General features: G+C 43.3%; 1 protein-coding gene and 1 long non-coding RNA gene across 2 annotated transcripts in view; one reads left to right on the top strand and one right to left on the bottom strand.

Annotated features, from left to right (window-relative positions):
- LOC130282372 (uncharacterized) overlaps nucleotides 1-15321 on the top strand; it is a 132075-nt gene that overhangs the window by 72129 nt on the left and 44625 nt on the right. The gene's annotated exons all lie outside the window — the stretch shown is intronic.
- The window catches only part of CUEDC2 (CUE domain containing 2), a 228909-nt gene that overhangs the window by 183807 nt on the left and 29781 nt on the right, over nucleotides 1-15321 (bottom strand). The gene's annotated exons all lie outside the window — the stretch shown is intronic.

Genomic DNA, 15321 nt, shown 5'->3' with positions numbered 1-15321 from the left:
CGCTGTTTATGCAACAAAAATAATAGTAATAAAAATAATTGCATTTGTTTTATTTTATTATATTCTCTTTGAAAATCATGAAACAAGCTGCCCCGTTACTCCATAAATAGCTTAGAGTAAAATGATATTCTCCTCTCCCAGTTGTCGGTTGTTCAAGCAGCAATGGGATCTTCCAGAATACCAACAGTTGGTTAGTGTCGTAGGTCTTCTGTTTGAGAATTTTCACGCTGGATTTAAAATGAGATTACAAGATGGTCCACTCAATTGAATTAATGGATTTTAAGAGACTAGATCCTATTAATGCAGTTTGTGCCCTAGGGTTTCCCTCCCAAGTGCAGACAGTCTAATCTGCCATGCAAATTAAATCCGGCCTCAAGATGCAGAGTCCTGGTTAATGTGATCCATTATATAGCTTACTTGTTTATATCTAATATTGTAGCAGAAATAGGCTTACAAGCAGCAGGGCTGCTGAATAGAAAAGTAAATTACTAGGAAAATGAGGTTTCAGTGCCTCTTCCCTTCTGACATTCTCTCCTGTTTACTAACCCCTCAGCGTTAAGGGAGGCAACATCCAGATAAATCTGTGCGAACAGTAAGTCTGTTTTTAATGATGACAACTAAAGAAGCATTCCTGAATATTCAATAAAGAGGCTGAGATGCTTTAGTTGGGGAATAAGTTGAGAGTCAACATTGATAATTGGTGAAGGAATGCTTGTTATGGTTTGCATAATGCAGATTTTTCTTTGGAGAGAGACGAATGATTTGCAGTTGTAGCCTTTTGATCTTGGTCCTGAAATTCATGCTCATTGTGTAATGAAATACAAATCGGTTCTACAGAAACAGGTTTATTTCTATGTCTGGAAAATTGTATTAACAGCATGTGGCTGCAGGGATTTCTCCCTGTACAGACATTGACTTGGAATTTTTTCTGGTATACTAAATTGTGAAGAAATATTTTGTTTACAAAAATGTTGTTGTACAATAAAAGAACATAAAGATATCATAAGAAACCATCTGTCATATCTGTCATCTTAAATAATGGAAAATACAAGGAAAAATAGTCGTGAGATCTTTGCACTATGCAATTGCTACAGTATATATGCTACTGGGTAACATCCCTGGCTGATGTTGTTCTTGGGGAAACTGACTTAGGGCCCTTTTATATAGCTCAACTGCAACAGGTTGTGCATGGGTGAAAAACTATGATTGTAGAGAGGTAACGTTATTTGATAGAAATGTGTTTCAATAACTGAGAATTAAGTTGAAAGGTCCAGAGAAGTGAGTTCCACAGAATGAATGTGTAGTGTCCCAGTACGACACTGTTTCAGCTATTATTCTAAGAAATTTCTCAGGAGGCTGAGAAAGGGTTTCTTAATGCATAGCAAAAACAAAAAAATTGCAAAAATGTAGCCAGCACCTAAACCCAATACACGGGTGCATGCTGCTGTGGCAAGTACAAAACATGTAAAAAAGGAAAATGGAAGCAGCACACTTGCCCAACAAAATGGGGGCTCTTAGCGCACTTTTTGATCAAAACGTGTCCCCACCATCCACTACGCGGAGGTGGCCTCATATCGGCTGGGACCCTAACATTCACTCACCTCAGGCTGGGTGACATGCCGGATCCACTAACAACCCAAAACCACCTCCTGTGAAATAGGGGAGGGGATGCACGGATACAGAGGGAGCCACTCCCCCCAAATTGCACAGCAAAAAACAAAAACAAAAAAATTTAGCCAGCACCTAAACCCAATACACGGGTGCATGCTGCTGTGGCAAGTACATAACATGTAAAAAAAGAAAATGGCAGCAGCACACTTGGTCAACAAAATGGAGGTTCTTAGCGCACTTTTTGATCAAATCATGTCCCCCCCATCCACCACTTGGAGGTGGCCTCATATCGGATGGGACCCTAACATTCACTCACCTCATGTAATGCATACATGTGTAAAAGGTAGGGAAAAGTTAATTGACCCCCCCCATATACCGGTCTGAATAACTGGTTAATTTGGTATAAATAGATAATTGTTCTGAAATAATAGTAAAGTCTTCCAGGAAAAAGTCACCCAAATTCTGTGATACTGGAACACAAAATGAACTTACAGTAGTTCTATAAGGTTACATTCTGTGCCCCCATATCACTGCATATCTAGAGAAATGTTTCATTTATTGGTTTGGGAAAGCTGCTTGACAACCTCAACAGATGAAATAGCAGTCATTTAGGTTGTCGTCCAGCTTTTCCAGAAGCAGATGTAACTAAGAAACAGCTAAGTGGTATTTGTAACAATGTCATCCATCATCTGTATATACATAATCAATAGTTTCTGACCAAATTGTAACATTAATGAATAATTTACGATCCTGAAATTACAGAAACCCCAAATTGGAGTTGATGTGTCGAGATAGAGAATCACTTTGCCCAGTATATCTCAGTGGACAGTATCTGATCTCAGGAACCAAACAGCTAACAGTTATTTGAATAAGGTGTAAATGTCATTATTCTCATTAATTCTCATCTTGGGGAGGGATGGGGGGGGGGGGGGGGGCTGCTGGGTGGGAGCAATGTACGCTCCATAAAGACAGATAAATAATTTTAATTAAAACTGCACAGTTTTCTAGGCTTAATTAAAAAGCAAATTAGAATTACAATTCTGGCTTGACAAACAGAGACTAAGCTACTGATTGTATGAATATTTTGTGTTATTAGAGATCAGCGAACTTTTGAAAAATTCGACTTTTCGCCAATTCGCTGAATTTTCCATACAAATTTGTTTCGGTCTGAATTTATTTGCAGCGAATCGCTATTAACCCCTTCATGAACCAGCAAATTTTGATTTCTGGCTCATGTTTTTTTCCTCCTTACATTCTAAGATCCACAACTTTTTTAGTTTTTTGACTGAAAAAGTTGTATTAGGGCTTACTTTCTGCGTGACGAGTTGGACTTTCCAATGATTCACTTTTTCTTTTTTTTATCATACAATGTATTACAAATCCAGAAAAAAAATTTAATGCAGGGCAAAATTGAAAAAATATGGAATTACACAATTTTGTAGGGCAATAATTTTTTCAGAGTTCAAAATATGGTAAATCAGACAAACCCTATTTATTCTATGGGTTAGTATGATTCAAATGATACCAAACTTGAATAATTTTTGTTTCGTTTTATTGTTAAAAAAATTGAAACCTTGAAATATAAAAAAAATTACTTTGTTCATTACCATGTTCTCACCCCTGTTACTTTTATTTATTTTTCCACCTACAGAGCTGTAGGTGGAATTTTTTTTGGCAATTTTGGCATTTGGAATTTTTTTGCGTTTATGCCGTTCACAATTCCGGATCAGAAATAATGTATAAAGTTAGTATACTTGTGAACTGTGAATCACAGGGCCCTTGTGAATCAACAGAAACACAAAATGGTTGTTCAATGGTTAATACAATCAAATTTAAATCATGGCAAATAAAAAGGGTCATTACTATAAAATATGGCTTTTAAAACACATAAAATAATCCTTTAAATAAGTGTCCACACATCTATAGGAATGAAAGCAATGGCTTAGCAATTTGTAAAAATGCAGTGACTTCGCTATTTCCACAATTATTTTGTATCCCGTTAGAATAAATAGTAAATGTCTTGAATAAAGAATGCAGCGATTTGTGCAAAGTTAGTTAGTGGCAATTGTATCAATTGACTTTAGAATGTAACAAATCTGGATCCTCTGTGAAGAGGGCTCGCTGTTGGAGACACAGCCGTCTCCCAATTGTGCAGCAGCAGTGTTAAGTTCAATAAGAACAGCGCTTTAAAAGTTTAGTCAGAATGGGTACCTTCTGTAGATTGCACTGATCGCCGGACAAGTGCCAGTCACTGGGCAGAGGGTGCGCTGCTAGAAACTCGGCCATCTCAGATGTGCAGCAGCAGCAGTGGGCTCAGTCCATAGATACTGCAGCGGTTCTCCGTTGTATTCTTGTGGAAAAGGTTGATGTGGCACTTGGATTGTTTGTGGTTGAAGCTGGACGCATTTCAGGTCCTCCTGCATATGACATGACATATGTTTAGATGCTGAAGAAAGGTCCTAAGGAGGACCTGAAACGCGTCCAGCTTCAACCACAAACAGTCCAAGTGCCACATCAACCTTTTTCACAAGAATACAACGGAGAACCGCTGCAGTATCCACGGACTGAGCCCACTGCTGCCGCTGCACAACTGAGATGGCCGAGTCTCTAGTAGCGCACCCTCTGCCCAGGGATTTGGACTCGTCCGGCGATCAGCGCAATCTACAGAAGGTACCCATTCTGACTACACTTTTAAAAGCACTGTTCTTATTGAACTTAACACTGCTGCTGCACAATTGGGAGACGGCTGTGTCTCCAACAGCGAGCCCTCTTCACAGAGGATTCAGATTTGTTACATTCTAAAGTCAATTTATACAATTGCCACTAACTAACTTTGCACAAATACTATTTATTCTAACGGGATACAAAATAATTGTGGAAATAGCGAACCAAGACTATCAGAGAAATCACTGCATTTTTACAAATTGCTAAACCCTTGCTTTCATTCCTATAGATGTGTGGACACTTATTTAAAGGATTATTTTATGTGTTTTAAAAGCCATATTTTATTGTAATAACCCTTTTTATTTGCCATGATTTTAATTTTATTGTATTAACCATTTAACAACCATTTTGTGTTTCTGTTGATTCACAAGGGCCCTTTGATTCACATTCACAGTTCACAAGTATACTAACTTTATACATTATATACTGAAATAAACATACGTTATCCTAATATTCACGACTCTGAGCCCCAATTTCTGTATTCTATAATAATTTATTAGTTTGAACAATTACGCACGTGGTGATACCAAATATGTGTATTTTTTTTGTTTGTCCAGTGTTTTATTTAAAAAAAACTTGGAAAAGGGGGTGATTAGAATTTTTTAATTAGGGGAGGGATTTATTTTTTTAATATTTTTTAAAAATTTTTAAAACTTTTTTTTATACACATTTTTGCCCCCCCCCCCCCCAGGGGCCTATCATAAGCCATCATCAGATGCTTACATAGATCAAAGTGAGCGCTAAACAATCTCAGAGCCAGGGAAGACGCTGAGGAGCAGGTAAGACCTCGGGCTTCACTAGCAACCTATAGACCCAGTTAAATAACGAACCTCAATGTGATCGCCGAAGTCCGTCATTACCGGCAGATCTCAGCTACTAATATGAGCGGACATCTCCCGGTCATGACGCGGACCTGACCCGCGGGCCCCCGTCATGTACGTCATGGGTCGGGTGGGCGGACATGTATGTCATGGTTTGGAAAGGGGTGAAAAACGGCTATTTATGGCCTGCAGAGAGCCTCAATAGGGGTGTAGGACACTTTGCCTTGCTGTAACATGCATAGGGTTTGTGCTAGGTTAGTAAAATAACAATGTTATTCAGTATGACATGCAGATCAAAGGCATCACTATTAGAATCACTGTCGCAGAGCTGCACAATGACAAAGCCTGGTGGTGGCATCAGTGTGAGGAGACCATATAGTGGCTGAATGACACAACGTGGAGGTGGTGGCAGAATCAGGAGACCATAAAGTGGCTGAATGACACAGTGTAGAGGTGGCGGCAGCATGAGAAGAACATATAGTGGCTGAATGACACAACGTGAAGGTGGTGGCAGCATGAGGAGAACATATAGTGGCTGAATGACACAGCCTGGAGTTGGCGGCAGCATGAGGTGACCACATAGTAGCTGAATGACAGCCTGGAGTTGGTGACAGCATATAGTAGCTGAATGACACAGCCTTGAGTTTGGGGCAGCAGGAGGCATGAGGAGAACATATAGTGGCTGAATGACATAGCCTGGAGGTGGCGACAGCATGAGGAGAACATATAGTGGCCGAATGACACAGCGTGGAGGTGAAGGCAGCATAAGGAGAACATATAGTGGCTGAATGACACAGCCTGGAGTTTGCTGCAGCATGAGACCACATTATGGCTGAATGACACAGTCTGGAGTTGGCGGCAGCATATAGTGGCTGAATGACACAGCCTGGAATTGGCGATAGCATGAGGAGAACATATAGTAGCTGAATGACACAGCCTGGAGGTGGCGGAAGCATGTGGAGATAATATAGTGGCTGAATGACACAGCGTGGAGGTGGCGGCAGCATGAGGAGACCGTATAGTGGCTGAATGACAAAGCCTGGAGTTTGCTGCAGCATGAGGAGATCACATAGTGGCTGAATGACACAGCCTGGAGTTGGCGGCAGCATGAGGAGAACATATAGTGGCTGATGACACAGCCTGGAGGTGGCAGAAGCATGAGAAGACCATATAGTGGCTGAATGACACAGCGTGGAGGTGGCGGCAGCATGAGGAAAACATATAGTGGCTGAATGACACAGCCTGGGCTTGGCGGCAGCATATAGTGGCTGAATGACACAGCCTGGAGTTTGCGGCGGCATGTGGAGAACATATAGTGCCTTAATGGCACAGCCTGGAGGTGGCGAAAGCATAAGGAGACCACATAGTGGCTGAATGACACAGCCTGGAGTTGGAGGCAGCATATAGTGGCCTAATGACACAGCCTGGAGTTTTCGGCAGCATGAGGAGAACATATAGTGGCTCAATGACACAGCCTGGAGGTGGCAGCAGCTTCAGGACAACATATGGTGGCAGTATGAGACATCCTGGAGGTGGCGGAAGCATGAGGAGAACATATAGTGGCTGAATGACACAGCCTGGAGTTGGCGGCAGCATATAGGGGCTGAATGACACAGCCTGGAGTTTGCGGCAGCATGAGGGGAACATATAGTGGCTGAATGACACAGCCTGCAGGTGGCGGAAGCATGAGGAGACCATATAGTGGCCGAATGACACAGCGTGGAGGTGGAGGCAGCATGAGGAGACCACATAGTGGCTGAATGACACAACCTGGAGTTGGCGGCAGCATGAGAAGACCATATAGTGGCTGAATGACACAGCCTGGAGTTGGCGGATGCATGAGGAGACCCCATAGTGGCGGAATGACACAGCCTGGAGGTGATGGAAGCATGAGGAGACCATATAGTGGCTAAATGATACAGCGCGGAGGTGGCGGCAGCATGAGGAGAATATATAGTGGCCCAATGACACAGCGTGGAGGTGGCGGCAGCATGAGGAGAGCATATGGTGGCTGAATGACAAAGCCTGGAGTTGGCGGCAGCATGAGACCACATTGTGGCTGAATGACAGTCTGGAGTTGGCGGCAGCATAAAATGGCTGGATGACACAGCTGGGAGTTGGCAATAGCAAGAGGAGAACATATAGTAGCTGTTTGACACAGCCTGGAGGTGGCGGAAGCATGAGGAGACTATATAGTGGCTGAATGACACAGCGTGGAGGTGGCAGCAGCATGAGGAGAACATATAGTGGCTGAATGACACAGCCTGGAGTTGGCGGCAGCATAAAGTGGCTGAATGACACAGCCTGGAGTTTGCGGCAGCATGAGGAGAACATATAGTGGCTGAATGACACAGCCTGGAGGTGGCGGAAGCATGAGGAGACCATATAGTGGCCGAATGACACAGCGTGGAGGTGGAGGCAGCATGAGGAGACCACATAGTGGCTGAATGACACAACCTGGAGTTGGTGGCAGCATGAGGAGACCATATAGTGGCTGAATGACACAGCCTGGAGTTGGCGGATGCATGAGGAGTCCCCATAGTGGCGGAATGACACAGCCTGGAAGTGATAGAAGCATGAGGAGACCATATAGTTGCTAAATGATACACCGCGGAGGTGGCGGCAGCATGAGGAGAATATATAGTGGCCCAATGACACAGCGTGGAGGTGGCGGCAGCATGAGGAGAACATATGGTGGCTGAATGACAAAGCCTGGAGTTGGCGGCAGCATGAGACCACATTGTGGCTGAATGACAGTCTGGAGTTGGCGGTAGCATAAAGTGGCTGGATGACACAGCTGGGAGTTGGCAGTAACAAGAGGAGAACATATAGTAGCTGTTTGACACAGCCTGGAGGTGGCGGAAGCATGAGGAGACCATATAGTAGCTGTTTAACACAGCCTGGAGGTGGCGGAAGCATGAGGAGACCATATAGCATCTGAATGACACAGCGTGGAGGTGGCGGAAGCATGAGGAGACTATATAGTGGCTGAATGACACAGCGTGGAGGTGGGGGCAGCATGAGGGGACCATATAGTGGCTGAATGACAGAGAGTGGAGGTGGCAGCAGCATGAGGAGACCACATAGTGGCTGAATGACACAGCCTGGAGTTTGCGGCAGCATGAGGAGAACATATAGTGGCTGATGACACAGCCTGGAGGTGGCGGAAGCAGGAGGAGACCATATAGTGGCTGATTGACACAGCGTGGAGGTGGCGACAGCATGAGGAGAACATATAGTGGCTGAATGACACAGCCTGGAGTTGGCGGCAGCGTATAGTGGCTGAATGACACAGCCTGGAGTTTGCGGCATCATGAGGAGAACATATAGTGGCTGAATGACAGAGCCTGGAGGTGGCGGAACCATGAGGAGACCATATAGTGGCTGAATGACACAGCGTGGTGGTGGTGGCAGCATGTGGAGAACATATAGTGCCTTAATGACACAACCTGGAGGTGGCGGTAGCATGAGGAGACTATAAAGTGCCTGAATGACACAGCCTGGAGTTGGCGGTAGCATAAGAACATATAGTAGCTGAATGACACAGCCTGGAGGTGGCGGAAGCATGAGGAGAACATATAGTGGCTGAATGACAGAGCCTGGAGGTGGCGGAAGCATGAGGAGACCATATAGTGGCTGAATGACACAGAGTGGAGGTGGCGGCAGCATGAGGAGAACACATAGTGGCTGAATGACACAGCCTGGAGTTGGCGGAAGCATGAGGAGACCATAAAGTGGCTGAATGACACAGCCTTGAGGTGGCGGAAGCATGAGGAGACCACATAGTGGCTGAATGACACAGCCTGGAGTTGGTGGCAGCATATAGTGGCTGAATGACACAGCCTGGAGTTTGCGACAGCATCAGGAGTACATATAGTGGCTGAATGGCACAGCCTGGAGGTGGCAGCAGTATGAAAAGAACATATAGTGGCAATATGAGACAGCTTGGAGCTGGCATCAGCATGATGAGTACATATGGTGGCAGAAGGAGACAGCCTGGAGGTGGCAGCAGCATCAGGAGTCTTGAAAGTGACCCGGTGACAGAGTGGGGCAGTGGGTGGCAATACCAGTACCCAGTGACGAAGGTGGGTGAAAAAAGGAGAACTTGGCATCAGATGTGTGGCATTAGGCAGGTGGCAGGATCAGAGTAGTAGCAGAGGCAGGTAGGCAGAAGAAAACGGTCTTTTTTGTAAAAGTGTTAGTGTGCACAATGAAGTATTGAGGATATGCATTACCTAAAACAGCTTTTAATAATATGCTTAGGATAAAATATATGGGCCCCAAATGTATTTTTCAATCAAACAAGTATTGATGTGATGCAAAGACCTCTAAAAGGTGGAAGGGAACAATGTATGGTCCATTGTAACCGGTGGGGGTAAAAACTTCCCCTACAAGGCCCTACTCTCGCATTATTAATTCCCTTCTTGGCCTCACTTATGTTACTCGCCCTAAAAAGTGCTTCCCCACACAGGAAACTCTCTCTATTTCCACCTAAAACCCTGGGAAATGGCAGTGTTTGTAGGTGGAAATAGGGAGAGGTTCCTGTGTGGGGCTGCCCTTTTTAGGGCAAGTAACACTTCCCAAAAAGGGAATTAATAATGCGAGAGTGGGGCTTTACAGAGGAAGTTTTTACCCCCACCGGTTACAATGGACCATACGTTGTTCCCTTCCACCAGAATATTATTAAAAGTTAACTTTTACGTAATGCATATCCTCAATACTTACTTGTGGTCTGATGCGGAGGAATGTCTGTAACTGGGGAGCAGCGCCTTAAATATGTTTTGCACTATCCATATTTGTGAAGTGTTGGTGTGGCACCATGGTCAATCTACTCTGATACATCCGGCATTGGTGGTTGGAAATCCTGGCAGATCCATGCCTGATTCATCTTCACAAAGGTCAGTCTCCACATTTTTCGTGGACAGACGAGTTCTTCTTGGGGTTACTATGGCCCTCACCGCGCTAAACACCCGCTCTGATGACACACTACTGGCCGGGCAGGACAGCTTTTCCAGGGCAAGCTCTGCTAGTTGCGGCCACCCAGAAGCTTCCCAGAAGTCCGGAAGATCTTCAAGATGTGTTGGCATGGTCATGTCAAGGTATGCCACCACCTGCTGGTTCAGGTCCTGCTCCAGGTGTACCTGCTGCTGATGAGTTGCTTTACTATGCGGGTGAAGAAAGCTACTCATCAGCAACTGTAGACTCAGGCTGCTGTTGATGGACCTGGTACTGCTCCTGCCACCCCACCCATCCCCAGCAGCCATGGCAGTGGAAGGTGAGCGCAGAGGACCCCCCAAGTCAGACCTGCGAGAGGATAGACGATGGCGCAGATAGGCATCGGCCAACTGACTACGTAGGATGCCTCTGTAGTAGGTCAGTTTGTCCTCTCTCTCAGTGGGTGTAAAAAAGGCCCCCATTTTGTGCTGGTAATGAGGGTCAAATAAGGTGGAGAGCCAGAAGTCATCCCACTGCTGAATGGTGACAATTTGGCGGTAACTATGCAAGCAAGTGAGCATGCATCGTGCCATTTGTGCAAGCGACTCGGAGGGACTCCCTGCCTCCATCTCCACTGCATACTGCCACTGAATACTGCCATACTGTTTCTGGGTCCTCTGTCTCACCTTCCTCATAACCCTCTTGCTCCTCTATCTGCTACTGCTCCTCCTCTCCTGTCAGACGACTAGAAAAACCGTCAATCTCGCGAAACCTAAACTGTGCTCCACTGTGCCCCTCTCATGCCATGCCACTCTCCTCAACACTACTTGCCCGCTTACCAGAGGAAGCGGTGGATGTCTCCTCCACTTGTTGGCTGGGCAGTAGCTGCTGACTGTCCTCTAGTAGATCATCCTCACTAAATAGTGGAGCTGAACCCACAGAATAAGATACTTCTGTGGGGGAGGGAATAGCATAGGACTGCTCCTGGGCCACGCAAACTGAGAGTTGTGTCTCAGGAACCCACCTGTTGACTGGAGGTGTCAGATGTTACTAGTGATGAAGTGAATGACCGTGTTAACCAATCGATGACGGCAGATGGGTTGCTGGTCGAGACACGACCGCTCGCTGCGACTCCTGCTGCCACTCGCCCCTAGTCTGCTGCTACCTTTGCCTGATGAATTTAGGCCTCTGCCACTTCTCTGTGCACGTACTGGCACTTCTCTGCCTGACATGCTTAGTGCCTATATGAGGGGAGTACAATACGCTCCACTACGCTTAAAACAGTATTTGTCTACAACACCAGCAGGTGTATACTTTTGACTGGCCTTTCACAGTATCTAGGCCCTTAAAACTTTAACATGAACAAATTAGTACACTTCTTAGATGTACTTATGTGGTATGCACTTATGAGGGGAGGACAATGCACTCCAGTATGCTTAAAACAGTATTTGTCTACAACACCAGCAGGTGTATACTTTTGCCTGGCATTTCACAGTATCTAGGCCCTTAAGACTTTAACAGGAACAAAATGGTACACCACTTAGATGTACACACAGGTTACACTTAATAAAGGACAATATGCTTTTAGTGCTCTGCTCACCCTAACTAGCTGGCTACTATTAGCTTTTCAGTTGTTGTACACACCAGTGCTGCAGCACACAGTCTCTGTGTACTACACCCAAAATTCCACTTTCTCTCTCAATCTCACTCACTTCCCTATCAGTGCTTCTAGGCTGAATTTGGGCTTGAGGTGAAAAAAGCTTTTCTGAGCAACACACACTGCTCTCTGTTCCTCTCTCTCTGAAATAAATACTGATGTGACTGGGAGGTGAATCACTTCTGCAAAAATGCTTTTCTGTGCAACACACACTGCTGTCTTTCCCTTTCTCTCTCTGCAATAAAAGGCTGAAGTGACTGGCCACAAGATGGCTGCCGATTATATAGGGCTGTGACAACACAGGGGTGGCTGGCTGCCAATAGGCTGCATGCCGCCTTCAGAGGATTCCTTGCCCCATGTCCTTACGTGTGGATCCGCCATTTTAGATGCCCTGGAGCCTGGACACACTAAATGGAGTTTAACCCCTTAAGGACTCAGCCCATTTTGGCCTTAAGAACTCAGACAATTTAATTTTTACGTTTTAATTTTTTCCTCCTCGCCTTCTAAAAATCATAACTCTTTTATATTTTCATCCACAGACTAGTATGAGGGCTTGTTTTTTGCGCGACCAGTTGTCCTTTGTAATGACATAACTCATTATATCATAATATGTATGGCGCAACCAAAAAACACTATTTTTGTGGGGAAATTAAAACGAAAAACGCAATTTTGCTAATTTTGAAAGGTTTCGTTTTCACGCCGTACAATTTATGGTAAAAATGATGTGTGTTCTTTATTCTTTGGGTCAATAAGATTAAAATGATACCCATTATTACATACTTTTATATTATTGTTGCGCTTAAAAAAAAATCACAAACTTTTTAACCAAATTAGTACGTTTATAATCCCTTTATTTTGATGACCTCTAACTTTTTTATTTTTCTGTATAAGCGGCGGTATAGGGGCTCATTGTTTGCGCCATGATCTGTACTTTTTTTTGATACCACATTTGCATATAAAAAACTTTTAATTAATTTTTTATAATTTTTTTTAATAAAATGTTTTAAAAAAGTAGGAATTTTGGACTTTTTTTTTTTTCGTTCACGCCGTTCACCGTACGGGATCATTAACATTTTATTTTAATAGTTCGGACATTTATGCACGCGGCGATACCAAATATGTCTATAAAAAAAATTTTTTACGGGGGTAAAATAGGAAAAAACGGACGTTTTACTTTTTTATTGGGGGAGGGGATTTTTCACTTTTTTTTTACTTTTACTTTTACATTTTTTTACATTTTTTTTTACACTTGAATAGTCCCCATAGGGGACTATTCATAGCAATACCATGATTGCTAATACTGATCGCGGGCGTCGGCCATTGCCGGCGGATCCCTGGCTGCGATCAGCAGCCGGGATCAGCCGCGCATGACACGGGCATCGCTCCGATGCCCGTGGTTATGCACAGGACGTAAATGTACGTCCTGGTGCGTTAAGTGGTTAATGGGTTAACCTGGTGCCTTAAAGGGTTAATGAAACGGTTTGCGCAATCGAATCGTGGCAATATTCTCATTCGTTGCAAATCAAATTTTTCCTCAAAATCGGAACTCATTCGCAATCATCAGATTCGATTCGCTCATCCCTAGTTATTATATATTTCTGCCTTGTATTTTAGCAGGGCAGGGTTGGGTGGTAATCCTGCTTATCACTGCAAAAATTGTTCCAGGCTAGGGCTTATGTACCACACAGGCAGCTGCTATGAGGCCCCTGGATGTAGAGATGTAGGGTGGCGTTAGCCTTATTTTAACGGGTGAAAAGGACTGACATAGGGCTGTGATCTTCACAGGTACTGCGACCTTAGCAAACAAACAAATGGAAAATGAATTCAAGTGATAAAAGCCAAATAGAGGAAAGCAAAAAAGTTTGCGTTCTGCTTTGTGGGCTATTTATGCTACAGCATCAAGGCCTCCTTTGTCACAAACATCCAGAGTTTCTAAAACTACAGTAACTATGCTGCTCTAAGTTCTGCATTTTATTCAGAACAAATCCATCTATACTTACTAAGAAGCAAGGGAGGGCAAAAAGACAAAAGGGCTCATTTTTTTAACTTAATTTAAGCATTTTATGTGATTTTAACAGCCATGATCTTATCAGGGTTTGGCTATGGAAATTAAACCAGTAATTATATTTCCCCTTCTTGAAATGTAAAATAAAGTGTGGTATAAAATGCATTAAAAATGTAATGCAAAGTGTAATTAATGTTGGGAAAAAAGTACATTGCGTCATTAACTTTTTTATTAATATTCTCACACAATGCAATTTCAGAGCTTGGTGCCACTCCATTTCACACACACTGAAATATCTGCTACTGTGTCTTCCCTGATACCTTTCACCTCGTCTTTAATGGGATGGCATTGTTCCTATGAAATCACAGCTCAATCATTCATCTGTGGCACCGTGAATAGAAACTAGTCTCATTTCTTTATAACCCTTTCTGTGCCACCCCAGGTCTGCGTATTTACCAGGACAATTGGCTTTGTGCATAGAGTATATACATCAATAAACACGTTTTTTTGGTATGAAATGAGGCATTCTTATTACCGATCATTAATTATATTTACGTTTAGTTGATATCTACTTATTTGAATCAAATTAAAATTACCATTGTAGATGCTCTCTGGTAGGCTCGATGACACTGGAAAGCATCACAGTTTAATAAACAGCATGAAATTATATTTTTAACAATGGATCTATTTGGTACTGATAAAATGGCCCATTTTTTGAGCCAAAAAAATGCGTTCTTAAAGGTGTGGCCTCCAGGTGAGAATACAATGTCTCACAGAGGCAACATACAGTGCAACACTGTGTACCAGTCAGATGTAGACAATCTCAGACAGTTATTTTGATGTTCCTTATGTGATGGGTAGAAACCATGTACATCTGTGGTCCCATGCTGAAGCTTCTAGGTTAGGAATTTATGTGACAAAGAGATTTTGAGAATTATTAGAAAACTAATACAATAGGTTATTAGATGATGAGGGACATTAAAAGGAACCTAAACCAAATTGGACCTATGGATGGGGGGTTACAAATTAAAGGGAACCTATCACACTGGAAATGCCAGGAAGAGCTGAGCAGATAGATATAATTTTGTGGGGGAATTTCTAGGATAACTTATCATTCATTCATGTAAACCTATGCTCATTCTCGGTTAAGTAGTCAAGGGGGCAGCATTGCTCAGTTTTTGAAAGCTCTCTGTGTGTGCACAATTATACACAAATAGTTGTCAATCACTGTATAGGACCTCCCACTTGACTATGTAATCCAGAATCAGCATAGATTTAAATGAATAAATTAAAATTTATCCTGAAACTTTTCCAACAAAACTATATATCAGTCTGCTCAACTCCACTATGAGGTCTGCATATTGAACTCAGTGTTGTTCCCTTTAAAATCTGGCCGGACAGCACAGTATATTGTACTGTCAGATTCCTTTGATGAATATACATAATTGTTAACCCCTTAAGGATCGGGCGTTTTTCGCTCTTTCGTTTTTTCCTCCTTACTTTTAAAAGATAATAACTCTTAAAATTTTGCACCTAAAAATCTATATTATGGCTTATTTTTTGCGCCA

The sequence above is a fragment of the Hyla sarda genome, chromosome 7, assembly GCF_029499605.1.
Source record: "Hyla sarda isolate aHylSar1 chromosome 7, aHylSar1.hap1, whole genome shotgun sequence".
NCBI lineage: Eukaryota > Metazoa > Chordata > Amphibia > Anura > Hylidae > Hyla > Hyla sarda.
This window is presented reverse-complemented; position numbering and strand designations above follow the sequence as displayed.